At 38.2% G+C, this 14,345-nt stretch overlaps 1 long non-coding RNA gene across 1 annotated transcript; it reads left to right on the top strand.

Moving 5' to 3' along the window:
• The first annotated feature begins 13,469 nt into the window (after positions 1-13,469).
• On the top strand, positions 13,470-13,859 carry LOC131648256 (uncharacterized). The gene is made up of 2 exons (XR_009298082.1): positions 13,470-13,570; positions 13,655-13,859. It is a non-coding gene; the product is annotated as an uncharacterized LOC131648256 (long non-coding RNA).
• Positions 13,860-14,345: the final 486 nt, after the last annotated feature.

Raw genomic sequence — 14,345 nt, 5'->3', positions numbered from 1 at the left:
GTTACTTTGAAGTCTCTGGTTTCTACTTGTACAACGCCGATTCAAACCTACCCATCTCCCACATCAAGTCTAACTCAGGTTACTATCCCTTTCTTCTTGCTTATATTTTGTTAATTTCTGCTTATAGTTTATTGTTTATGGTTCTATTTAATATCAATTTAGTGTCTCTCAACCAGTTTTTTGGTTTGTGGACTTATATTACCTTGAAATAAGGTAATGTCTTCTTTAAGAAATCGGGTATTCTGATTAGGTATTCTGATTAGGTATTCTATTATTATGATAGCTATTTATTATCTTGACAGAATTCCTTAGTACCTGATAGAGAAACCAAGAAGCATTTGTTTAGCTTAATTAAGACATGGATAAGACATGGATGAATTCAAACCGATTGTCGAAAGAGTACGAGAAAGGGGTATGGGAATTCGTTGAGTTTGCGGTTGCGCACTCCGAAGACCCGCTTCGAATGCCGTGTCCTTGCTTGGGTTGCTGTTATGGGGGTAAGGTTGACGGGAATAAGTTGGCATCCCATTTACTACGGTTTGGAATTGATAGAAGTTATACATGTTGGACAATGCATGTTGAGAAAAGTAACGGGAATGCTGAGTCGAGTTGTAATAGGAAGTATGCTTCAAACGACGATTGCACAGACACATACGATTGCGATCGAGTCGAAGAGATTGCAGAAGCGCTTGAAGATGATCTTGCGGATTGTCCCAAAATGTTTGAGAGGTTGGTAAGCGATGTAGAGAAACCGTTGTATGATGGTTGTTCAAAATTCACAAGATTGTCTGCGGTGTTAAAGTTGTACAACTTAAAGGCGGACAATGGATGGTCGGATAAAAGTTTCACAGAGTTATTAGCCCTTATGAAAGATATGCTACCAAAGGATAATGTTCTTCCCAATCGAACGTATGAAGCCAAAAAGATGTTGTCCTCTATTGGCATGAGCTATGATAAGATACATGCATGTCCAAACGATTGCGTTTTGTTTCGAAACGAGTATGCAGCGTTGAATGAGTGTCCTAAATGTGGTGCCCCTCGATATAAGAAAAAGTTGTCTCCTGCTAAAGTCTTATGGTATTTTCCTATATTTATGAGATTTAGACGCATGTATCGTAGTGAGACCGATTCAAGACACTTGACTTGGCATGCAGATGAAAGAATTATTGATGGAAAGTTGCGACATCCGGCAGACTCACCACAATGGATGAAAGTTGATACTGATTATCCTGAATTTGGAAAAGAAGCAAGAAACCTTCGGTTGTCATTGTCTACTGATGGAATGAACCCGCATGGTATTCAAGGTATCTCGCATAGCACATGGCCTGTGATTCTTATGATTTATAACCTACCTCCGTGGCTATGTATGAAGCGTAAGTACATGATGTTATCTATGCTAATTTCTGGGCCTAAACAACCAGGGAATGACATAGACGTATACTTGGCACCCTTAATCGAAGATTTAAAGTTTTTGTGGGAGAACGGTGTGGAGGTTTACGATGGGTATAGGAAGGAAAGTTTCAACTTGAGGGCGATGTTGTTTGGAACAATTAATGATTTTCCAGCATACGGAAATCTATCCGGGTACAGCAATAAAGGTCAAAAGGCGTGTCCTGTTTGTGAAGACGAAACCGATACGACACGATTGGAGCTTTGTCAGAAGAATGTCTTTCTCGACCATCGTAGATTCTTAAATTCTAATCATCACTACCGTGGGTGGAGAAAAGCATTCAATGGAAAGGCCGAACATCGTACAGCCCCGCCTTTTTTGTCAGGTGATCAAATTTTTGAAAAGGTGAAAGATATGAGCACTCAGTTTGGAAAGCCTTTTGCACATTCACTTGTCAAGGGTGGGTGGAAGAAGAAGTCAATTTTTTTGAACTTCCATATTGGAAGTCGTTGTACGTAAGACATTTCCTGGATGTTATGCATATTGAAAAAAATGTATTTGACAGCGTCATAGGTACGTTACTCAATATACAAGGAAAGTCTAAGGATGGCCTTAACATAAGGAAGGACATGGTAAACATGGAATGAGAACTGAATTGGGACCCGTGACGAAAGGAAGACGAATATATCTGCCACCTGCTGTTTACACTCTATCTAGAAAGGAGAAGAAAACATTGTGTAAGTTCCTCAGTGAAGTTAAAGTTCCAGAAGGCTACTCTTCAGATATTAGAAGACTTGTGTCCATGAAAGACCTCAAGTTAAAGAGTTTGAAGACGCATGATTGCCATGTTATAATGGAACATTTTTTACCAATAGGTATATGTTCTATTCTGCCAGAAAAAGTAAGAAGCGCAATAACTAAGTTGTGTTTCTTCTTCAGGTCTATTTGCAGTAAGGTGGTCGATCCCGCAATCTTACCAACATTGCAAAAAGAGATAGTTGTTACTTTATGTGATCTTGAAATGTATTTTCCTCCCTCGTTTTTTGACATAATGGTTCATCTAGTTGTTCATCTTGTGAAAGAGACACAATTGTGCGGACCAGCTTATATGAGATGGATGTACCCTGCTGAACGTTATATGAAAATATTAAAAGGGTACGTGAAAAACAGAAGTCGACCGGAGGGTTGTATTGCCGAACGATACGTTGTTGAAGAAGCGGTTGAGTTTTGTACTGAATATCTGTCAAATTTTCAATCAATTGGACTCCCCAAATCTCATATTGTCGAAAAAAAAGAAGGAAAAAGGCTAATTGGAAATAAAGTTGTGACAGTATCAATGGTCGAACGGGATCAAGCGCACTTGTATGTTCTGCACAATGAGATTGAGGTTGAGCCGCATGTTGAAATGCACAAGGTTGTTCTTGTTAAGTGCCAAATTGTAGTTATTTTGTGTATGTAAATAGTGGCACTTATCAATGCTTTTTGTTAATACCGTTTGAATAATCCCCCGTTTTTGTGTAATTACGTTTACTTTACGAATACTTGTATTTTCATATACTTTTATACCGTTTGATAGTTTTGTTGTATTTTTGTAGGTATTCTTGCGTTTTCGGAGCCTTGAGGAATAAAGTGTCGAAGACACGGCTGCGAGAGCAAAGAGAAAATAATTCTGCTGTTCTGGTGCAGGGCGCTTCGCGCGCTGTAGGGCGCGTCGCGCCCTCTTTGAGTTTGAAGAACTTAGTCTGGCAGAAGATTGGGCGCGTCGCGCCGGATTTGGGCGCGTCGCGCTCTAGGGCGGTTTAGTAAATTTATATAGGGCGCGTCGCGCCGAAATAGGGCGCGTCGCGCCCACTGCGAAACTCAGTTTTGTATAAATAGTTAATAACAGATTTTTTAGGTTTTTTTATCACCTCTTCTTGACAAGTTGAGCTCTGATCCATTTTTGGTAGTTTAGAGGTTGAGGAAACACCATTGGATGCTACACCATGTGGATTGATCGTGGATCTGTCTTGATTTCATTGTACCGGTGAGATTTTTCCGATTCATCTTCTCTCTTCCCTTTGTTTCATTCCAATGGTGGGTGTTGTATGTATGTTTCTACTCTTATTGTATGTATATTTGTGGATCTTGGGATCGTTTATATATTCTCTTTACAAATCTTCATTGTTGTTGTTCTTGATCTTTTTGCTTAAATGCTCTGGATTTGTGTTGTTGCAGACATGGACACCATAGATCTTGATTAGGAATGATAGCTGTTAGTTTCTGGGTTGCAGACATGGATTCAGGACTAACAATCTTAGTGGGTATCGAGTCTAATGCCTCCGTGTTGTTTGTGTCGGTGGAGAAATCGTTGATGTGAATAGTACGGTTGAGCTTTCGTCGGTGTTGCAGACATGGACACCGATGTGGCATCTCGAATGATGCCCGGTGATGTTGATGCGTTTTGTGAGTGTCGAGCGATAGATCTTCGGATTTAAGTATTAGACGGGTAGAACGAAATACAACTCCATAACTCTTTCTTTTAGACTATTGAGATTGTTTATCTGCTTTTATTTACTTTTCCCGCATTTACCTTTCCGCACCCAAATCATGAAACTTAGAACGCGAGATAGTCGAACGGCAGTTCTTCTCACCAATCTCTGTGGACACGATAATTCCCGGATGAATACTTCCAAATCTTTTGTTGCTTGCCGCTTTACCGCTCCAACAAAATGGCGCCGTTGCCGGGGATTGGTTGAGATTAATCGCATTGCGATGGTTTTATGTTTTAAGTTTCGTATAGATTTGATTAAGTGTTTGGGCAGGTCATTTTCTTTAGGTTGCGTTTGAGGCGAAAGCATTGGCGTACCGCGAGGAAGTTTCTTACCATTCGCTAAACAATAAAGGCGTCGAGCTAACGACGTTAAACGAGCGCTTGTTGGGAGGCACCCCAACGGTTTTATTTTTCTGTTTTTCTGTAATTGAGTGGTGTAGGTGTTAAGTGGTGGCTCACTGAAAAATCTGTTTTTTTAGACTGGTCTGGTTTTTCTGGTGTAGCGCGCGTCGCGCGCTCATGGGTGCGTCGCGCGCTGGGCAGCTTTTGGCCAGTGACCTCTTTTTAACGGGTCACTCGACTTACCTTTTTCCCACTTACACCTAGGCTTTATAGTATAGTATTTTATCGATTTATTTTTAATTCTTTTGTTTGTGTTTAGACTCAAATTTTGGCCCGATTACTTGGAGTCGCATTTGGTAATTCTCCAATTTTGATAGATTCAACATGCCGGTTGTGCGGTAATGATTGTTCGAATTTGTACATAGCAAGGTACTCGTTTATCGCTTTCTATAGCATAGCATGTTTATGAGACTTTTCATTTGTACAATTTTCATACTATTCATTCTTTTTGCATAACTTGCTCATGACTTGAATCACAATTAGTTTTTCCTTTTTACCATAAATGTGAGGTGGCTTTCCATTGTTTATATATGTGAGTGACCGACATTTCTTGTTTTAACTGGATATTATTATGTTTAATCTTTCGTCTGTATCGATTCTGTGAATGCACGAAAGTGATCAAGGCACTTGTTTGATTTTGAGCACAACTACCATAAGCCAAATGTTATTTCACCTTGTGAGTGTGTGACCATTCGTACCCCCTTTGAGCCTTTTTGTCATTGTCCATTTTGTTTTTGAACTTGAGACATAGTTCACCCTTTTTGATGGATTTTGATTATCTTTGTTTTCTTGACCTTAACTATGATGTTTAGTTGGATTTTTACCTTGCCTTAGAAAGTAGGGAGTATTCACTTTATGTTATGGTTGAATTCAAGTTGGGGAGAAGGTGTTTGCCTCTTTATGTTGTGATTGAAGTGAGGTTAAGAAAAGAAAAAGAAAAAGAAAAAAAAGTGAGAAAGAAAGAAAAGAAAAAGAAAGAAAAAAAGAGAAAAGCTTGAAAAAGAAAAGAACAAAAAGAGTTTTGAATAAGAGTGTGCTAATAAGTTTTGTGTTTGGTGTGAAATTTGTGATGAAGAGAAAAGTTGGATTGAAATTGTATTGTTTGAAACTTTGTGGAAGTAATTACTCCCTTAGGTTTAGGCAAGTTTTTGTTTCGATTAGCTTTAGGACTTATCACTTGTTTGTTAACCGAGCCACATTACAACCTTGAAAGCCCTTGTGATTCGTGTCGTTGCATTTTCAATACTATTTTTAGATGAACGCATAATTTTGTCTATTGTTTGCAAGATTGTTGGATGAGTGTTCAAAGTCCTCACCTTTCCGTGTTTTTCATCTACCGATGAGTTTTTGCTAGACGTGATTCGTGATTGAGCTTGTTTTTGTTTAGAATGTTTTGTATGATTTTTGTACTTAGGAATCGTTTCATTTTCATGTTGTCGTTGTAGGATAGTGGTAAGTGTTTACTTTGTTTGTGCGTTTTTGTTTGAACCGTACAATTGTTTCGTTTTTCCAAATCTTGTTGATTCTTGATTCTTTGGATTTTTACTTTTGATTCTTTGATGTTTGGCCCTGTTTGAGGACAAACAGATTCTAGTTGGGGAGAGTTGTTAAGTGCCAAATTGTAGTTATTTTGTGTATGTAAATAGTGGCACTTATCAATGCTTTTTGTTAATACCGTTTGAATAATCCCCCGTTTTTGTGTAATTACGTTTACTTTACGAATACTTGTATTTTCATATACTTTTATACCGTTTGATAGTTTTGTTGTATTTTTGTAGGTATTCTTGCGTTTTCGGAGCCTTGAGGAATAAAGTGTCGAAGACACGGCTGCGAGAGCAAAGAGAAAATAATTCTGCTGTTCTGGTGCAGGGCGCTTCGCGCGCTGTAGGGCGCGTCGCGCCCTCTTTGAGTTTGAAGAACTTAGTCTGGCAGAAGATTGGGCGCGTCGCGCCGGATTTGGGCGCGTCGCGCTCTAGGGCGGTTTAGTAAATTTATATAGGGCGCGTCGCGCCGAAATAGGGCGCGTCGCGCCCACTGCGAAACTCAGTTTTGTATAAATAGTTAATAACAGATTTTTTAGGTTTTTTTATCACCTCTTCTTGACAAGTTGAGCTCTGATCCATTTTTGGTAGTTTAGAGGTTGAGGAAACACCATTGGATGCTACACCATGTGGATTGATCGTGGATCTGTCTTGATTTCATTGTACCGGTGAGATTTTTCCGATTCATCTTCTCTCTTCCCTTTGTTTCATTCCAATGGTGGGTGTTGTATGTATGTTTCTACTCTTATTGTATGTATATTTGTGGATCTTGGGATCGTTTATATATTCTCTTTACAAATCTTCATTGTTGTTGTTCTTGATCTTTTTGCTTAAATGCTCTGGATTTGTGTTGTTGCAGACATGGACACCATAGATCTTGATTAGGAATGATAGCTGTTAGTTTCTGGGTTGCAGACATGGATTCAGGACTAACAATCTTAGTGGGTATCGAGTCTAATGCCTCCGTGTTGTTTGTGTCGGTGGAGAAATCGTTGATGTGAATAGTACGGTTGAGCTTTCGTCGGTGTTGCAGACATGGACACCGATGTGGCATCTCGAATGATGCCCGGTGATGTTGATGCGTTTTGTGAGTGTCGAGCGATAGATCTTCGGATTTAAGTATTAGACGGGTAGAACGAAATACAACTCCATAACTCTTTCTTTTAGACTATTGAGATTGTTTATCTGCTTTTATTTACTTTTCCCGCATTTACCTTTCCGCACCCAAATCATGAAACTTAGAACGCGAGATAGTCGAACGGCAGTTCTTCTCACCAATCTCTGTGGACACGATAATTCCCGGATGAATACTTCCAAATCTTTTGTTGCTTGCCGCTTTACCGCTCCAACAGTTCTCCGAGATTTAAATCCAAATAGAAATGAGAACTGGATAGTACGAGAGCACAATCGAAGTTTCATACCGTGGTTTAGGGATCATATTTATTCAAAGTATCGTTCAGATCCTGCTTCAGTAACAGAAAGGTTGAGATGTTTAGCCTATGGTCCAAGTGTAATTGTGCTTTCTTATAGCGCATACGCAATTAATGGATACACATTTTATACCAAAGAACAGGATGATAAAAGTACTATGCAAAATAGTGGTGTTACCTTGGTAGCTGAAGCAATGCACATATCAAGTGCGAATGACTTAAATCCGAAATTTGCAAATTTGTCATATTTTGGGGTTATCGAGCGCATTTTGGTGTTTGATTACGCGAAGTTTCAGATTCCTTTATTTGGTTGCAAGTGGGTTGAAAATAATAGCGGCATACGAATGGATAAGTCAGGATTTTTGCAAGTGGATCTCAATAGGGTAGGGTACAAAGATGAGCCTTTCATTCTAGCCTCTCAAGCTAAACAAGTGTTCTATGTCAATGATCCGACAAGTACGAAATGGTCTATAGTGCTTTTATCTAACAAAATAGTTGATGAAAACATTGAAGATCATGACATTGGTGTTGGCATTGAATCTTGTACAAGAAACGATCAAAATGAGAATGAATCTTGTACTAGAAATGATCATAATGAGGGAATTCGGATCAATCCAACCGTCCGCGTTGTTAAGAGACGCGTAGAACACAATCCTACCAAGAAAAGAAAGAGACGTTAGTGATAAAGGTAATAGTATACATATTCCGACTAATTTGCTTTATTCAATTTGTACCGATTGTTTTATTCAATAGTATAGTACTTATTCAATTTTGGTGCATATTCTCGTTTTGTACTTAACTTTTGAACCATGTATCCGTTTGTCGACTTCTTTACATGTAACTATACTATTTTGACGATTCCGGAGCTGCTCATGCACTTATCTTTACATTTCGGGACTGTTTTTTATCGGTTTTGCTTCTGCCCGTAATCAAAAGTCGGGCTTAGGGTCTGAATTTCGGAAAACCGACTTTATTTTTGAGTCCGTGGGGACGTTTTACCATAGCCGTGTAAATTTCGTTCAATTCCGACAACTTTCTTTTTTGACGCTTATTTTGATTTGTACCGATAGAATTTCCCGATTTACTTGTCACTACAACGCGCAAGGCTTTTAAAAGCGCTTTTTTTGGCCTTTAACAGCGCTTTAAAGCGCTGCCAAAGCCAGCGCTGGCATAGGCTACGAAAGCGCTTTTAAAAGCGCTCTGGTAGGCCCCCCTATAAGAGCGCTTTTCTGGAAAAAGCGCTCTTGTAGGCCCCCCTTTAAGAGCGCTTTTCAAGAAAAAGCACTCTGGTAGGCACCCCTATAAGAGCGCTTTTTTCAAAAGCGCTTTCGTATGTTGCGTTTTTTTTTTTTATGCTTTTTATTATTTCTAAACCTGCACTTTTGGCAGCAATATTTTAGAACCTGTAATTTACTATTTTTTGGCAGTATTTTTTCATGAACCTATAATTTATCATTTCAAATCGATAAATACCATTATAATCGATATCGATTATATACAAAAAAGTATTATATTATATACCATTAATGTAAATCAAAATACATATATACATATTTATAAACCAAAACAACTAAACCAATTCACATATTTCTAAACCAAAACAACTAAATGGGAAACAACTCCCGAGTTCTTATGCAACCAATGTACGCTTCCTGTATTATCTGGAGCTATGTTGTATTGATGCTTTAGTGGAGAACCAGTAGTCACCTGAGCTATGTTGTATTGTGTCACAGAATATGAATCAAATAACTGTACCCCGAACGATCCTGCCACAGAAGACTTAGCTTCGGGGTACATTACTTGATTCTTATTCTGTGGAACATAATCGGCAGGGGCACATTGTGTTCTATCCTTTACCAGTCCATCCACTGTTTGAAGCTCAACCTACAATAGAAAAACGTGATTATTTACACAACATTCACATTCTCAATATTTTCTCTATCAACCAAAAATTTCCTCATCTCCGAACAAAAGACAAAATAGTTAATAAAAATAGTGCTATACCAGAACAGAAACCAATTTATAAGAAATCAATTAACAACCACATGCACATAAAAATAGTTTTTGATAAAAGAACAAGTCAATTGAGCCAACAACCAAAAACCCTAAAAAAAATCAGCCGTAGAGCCGTAGAGCCAACAACCAAAAACCCTAAAAAAAATTCTGTTCATCATCTTCGAAAAACCTCTCCAGAAACTGTAAATACATTGTTCATATTCATCCAACAACAATCACAATACACAGCCGCAAACACTAACCAAAACCCTAATTGTTCATCTTTCTCATACACGCAAACCATTCATCAGAAACAAAACCATTCACAAATCATCATCAAACATAACCAGACAAACATTCATCAAACCCAAACATTTGTTCATCACTTTCCTAATCAAACAAACCCTTCAGAAATTTGAGAGAGGAAGAGAGAATAAGAAATAAACTCAGAAAGGTCTCACCCGGTTTTGGTTTGTAGATTCAGAATCGAAACCGAACTCAGCAACAACACGAACCTCAACTCACCATAAACTCGTGTGTTTTGGATCTGAAAGGAAGAAGAACGGCGGAGGTTGCTCGTGGTGGCTGGCGACGGAGGGACGAACGGTGGTGGCTGTGGCTGGCGACGACGGAGGGTTTTTCGGTTGCAGAGAAAGTGAGAAACAGTAATAAAAAGAAAACGAAAGAGAGAAAGTGAGAAAGTGAAAGCGTGTTTTTGTTTTTAACTTTTACTAATAAAGGCTACTAAAGCGCTTCTGAAAAGCGCTCTCATAGCCTGGTCTATACCAGCGCTTTTTAGCAAAAAGCGCTCTCATTAAACCCCCCTATAGCAGCACTTTGAAAAGCGCTCTCATACCCCCCCTTACCAAAGCGCTTTTCAAAAGCGCTCTCATACCCCCCCTTACCAAAGCGCTTTTCAAAAGCGCTCTCATACACCCCCCCTACCACAGCGCTTTTCAGAAGCGCTCTCATACCCCCCCCCCCTTTAAGAGCGCTTTTTTAGCGTGTTTTTTTATTTTGTTTTTAGTGCAACCTATAAGAGCGCTTTTTACTAGAAGCGCTTTAGTAGGGGTGCTGTTAAAGATTAAATTTGGCGTAGTGTGTACATGCATGGTTTGACTTCCATTTGACTTGTATAGATTGTTAGCTTATTAATAGTGTACTAATGTGCTTTAGTTTGTTTGATACAGGTTCAATGGCTCCGGATAGAGATGCTCCACCTGAAAACTCACAAGAAAACTCACAAGAAAGAGATGCTCAAGAAAGAGATGCTCCGGGTACAAATGCTCCACCTGATACTGAAGCAAAAGAAGTTGCACGAGGCATCACCATTATGAAGGGAATCGTTCGACATAGAGACCAAGGATTAGTATACCATTTGGAATGGAATTCTGAAAACCAACCAATTGGTCCTAATTCTGCAAAGTTGACCAGCTATATTGGTACACTTGTTCGTATGCATATTCCAGTCTCCGTAGCTAAATGAAATCTGAAAAGCAAAGAGTTGGATGTGAAAAAAAAAGCGATTTGGGACGAGCTTCAGGTATATATCATATATGGTTGTTGTTATTATCTTGACGATAAATTGTTTAAATTACTTATACTAACACACTATGCGTATGTTTTTTTGCAGAGGACTTTTGAGATACCAGATGATCGTAGACGCTACATACTTAGTTTGGCCGGGAAAAGATATAGAGGGTGGAAAGCTTTTTTGACAAACACCTATCTTAAGGATAAAGATGGAAACTTTCTTGAAGAGGCACCGGGACGGCCAAAAAAGTATGAGATCTTCATTGATGAAAAAGATTGGGTTGAGTTTGTAAATCAAAGAGATGAAGATTTTCGGAAAAGGAGTGCCACGAATAGTGCGAGAGCATCCAAACCCGCGTATCCATACAAAAAAGGGCGTTTGGGATATGCACGCTTAGAGGATAAAATTGTAAGTAAATAGAAATGCGTTTTAATTAATTGTCTAAATGTGTTTTATTTGACGATTTTATCATTTGTGTCAATGCATAGTTAGAGGAGTCTAAAAGTGAGGAAACTTCACTTCCTGAACATGTGTTGTGGAAGGAAGCTCGTGTGGGCAAGAATCGAGCTGTCGATCCCGATGTTCAGAGAGTTTATGCTGAATGTGTAAGTATAATACTGTGTATTTAATTAAATCAAATGTTTTTTAATATATTAATGATTTTTTATCTCCACTAATAATTATTGCAATGTAAATGAATTACAGGAGACATTGTCGCAATCGGTGTCCACCGGTGAGGACCAGGATGATAGGAGCATACTTAGTAGAGCACTAGATGCTCCTGAGTATCTTGGTCGGGTGAGGGGTAAGGGTCATGGTGTGACTCCAACCTCTTTTTACAAGCATCCTAGGAGAAGAAATCCTTCAAATGAAGAAGTGTTGCAAAAATTGCAGGAATTGCAAGCACAAGTCTCTGAATTGCAAAGAGATAAAGATATGTATATGAGAGAAAAGTGCAATACTGCATCGGTGAAAGAAACTAGTGATAAAGCTAGTTTCAACTGTCAAAGAAAACTTCCCGAGGTAATTATAAATTTCTTTTCCTTACAAATTGTTCTATTTTATTAACGATAATGACTTTATATTTACTATTGGTTTAGGGCATTTCTTCTTGCCAACTATACTTATCGTCACCGTCTTATCGCCTAGTTGGCAAGGGAAAAGTGCACAACACTGTGGGAGATTTACTTCACCATAGACCGCTCCCGGATGGACACCTAAAAGTATCAGTTGATGTTGTATTAGATCATGATGCGGTGCTACCAGTACCTGACATGGTCTCAGAGACAACATTGATGCGAGATGCAATAGGGTCATTTGTTGCATGGCCCTCGGAGCTCATTATCATTGGTGATGAGGTATATTCAAAACCGTTATGAATCATTTAGTTTTCGAATGTCAATTTTGCACCGTTACGTTAATTATTTTTTACATTTTAATTTTAGACTGCTCCTACAAAACCCGCAATTAAGGGCAAAGGGATTTTACAGGAGGAGGAGTCTGTTGCATCACTAAAAGAGGTACATTTAAGGTGTTAATATATAATTTGAATGTAAAACTCCATGATTTTATATTTTATCGATCGTTATTTGATTTTTAGGCATCTGCTCGGGAGTCACAACAAGTGACACAGGTCGTTCGTAGCGTACCGCCTAAGGGTCCTCCGAAGCAAGCGGCAAAAAAAGGTGGTGCTTTTTTTCCTCGATATCGGACGACGCTCGGAACACTTGTTGATATGTCCGATTTGAAGGAAGGTGCTCTTCGTCAAATCAATATGGAGGAACGTATCTTTGGTGTTGAATTCATTTCACATATTGCAATAGATGACTTGGAAGAGATTTTTACGCAAGAACAACTAGGCGTCGCTAATATGCACTCGTACATCCGGTAATATTCACTCATCCGATATATTATTTAATTAGTCGAACAATTTATTTACACATTACGTTTATTATGTTTTTCACTCATCCGCTAATATGTTTATAATGTTTTTATTTAAGGTTGTTGCATGACAGAGTGTTGCGCGGGACTGCATTGTCAAACAGATTCCGTTTCGTGTCTTCCGCCCATTGCAGCGGAATGACAATTGATTCGGAATCGGAATCAGTTAGACAGCGCTTAGTCGATAGATTCATGTCATCCGGCAATACAGAAAGTCTGATTCTTTGGGCGTATAATACCCGACCAGTAGGGTTAGTTTCTCATTCTTGGTTCATTTAATCTTTGTTTCTTTTGCGTAGCAAAATTTTTATATAACCTATTGTTTTAATTTATAGAGCACACTGGTTGTTGCTTGCTATCAACCCGATAAGAGAAGTTGTATATTTTCTGAATTCGGTAGATGGTGAGTGGAGCAATTATCCGGCTATGAAGGAAATTATTGATTTGTAAGTGGGATCGTTCTAAATATTCTTGTATATTTATATATTTAATTATTTGTGAGATTGATCTAAATATATGCTTTTATATTTTTGTTAGATCAATACAAGTGTTCCGAAGTCAACGAGACGCACAGGTATCCCGGACTAAATCAAACAACATTACTTGGATCAAAGTGCAGGTACATTATTTTTCACAATTTTGCTTATAATATTTATGCTACTTGATAAAACAAGACAACTATAATTTCTTATTTGTTTTTCTATGTAGTGTCCGATACAGCGGAACAGTTCAGACTGCGGATACTTTGTTTTGAGGTTTATGAAAGAAATCCTTCAAATGAATCAATTAGAGATTCCAATCACGGTATGGATTTATAACTTAATTAGATAACTTCTTATAATTTATTACATTTAACTAAATCATTCATATTATGTTTTTATTCTGTAGTACTTTGACGAATTCCGTGCTGCTTCTTACCCGAAACTTAAGTTGGAAGAAATCAAAGAGGAATTGTGTCAATTTTATATTCATCAGCTATTCATGTAGTAGGATTTGTGTCGATTTGAAGAGAATATTATAGTACTCCAGAATATATGGTTACTAACTTTGTTCATATTGTTGCCAATTAATATTTGAAGTATAATATTGTTGATGTTAGAGATTTAGTTTGATTGACATAATGATGTATATATATAATTTTGGATATTATAATGGTATTATATTAGTATATATATAGTCCTACCTATGGTTGAAAATATATCGTCGAAAATATATTACTGGTCGAAAATATTACAGGTTGAAAATATATTACAGGTCGAAAATATTACAGGTTGAAAATATATTACAGGTCGAAAATATTACAGGTCGATCTGGGAGGCTGAAATTATAGGCTGCACTTTAAAATATCTCATTTAGCAACGACAGCGCTTTTAAAAAGCGCTCTTAAAGGTCCACATACGAAAGCGCTTTGTTACAAAAAGCGCTGCCAAAGATCAAAAAAAAGAAGAAAAAAACGCAACCTACCAAAGCGCTTTTGGATAAGCGCTCTAGTAGGGGGGCTACCAGAGCGCTTTTTCCAGAAAAAGCGCTCTTATAGGGGGTCTACCAGAGCGCTTTTTCCAGAAAAAGCGCTCTTATA

Source organism: Vicia villosa, linkage group LG2 (assembly GCF_029867415.1).
Source record: "Vicia villosa cultivar HV-30 ecotype Madison, WI linkage group LG2, Vvil1.0, whole genome shotgun sequence".
Lineage (NCBI taxonomy): Eukaryota > Viridiplantae > Streptophyta > Magnoliopsida > Fabales > Fabaceae > Vicia > Vicia villosa.
This window is presented reverse-complemented; position numbering and strand designations above follow the sequence as displayed.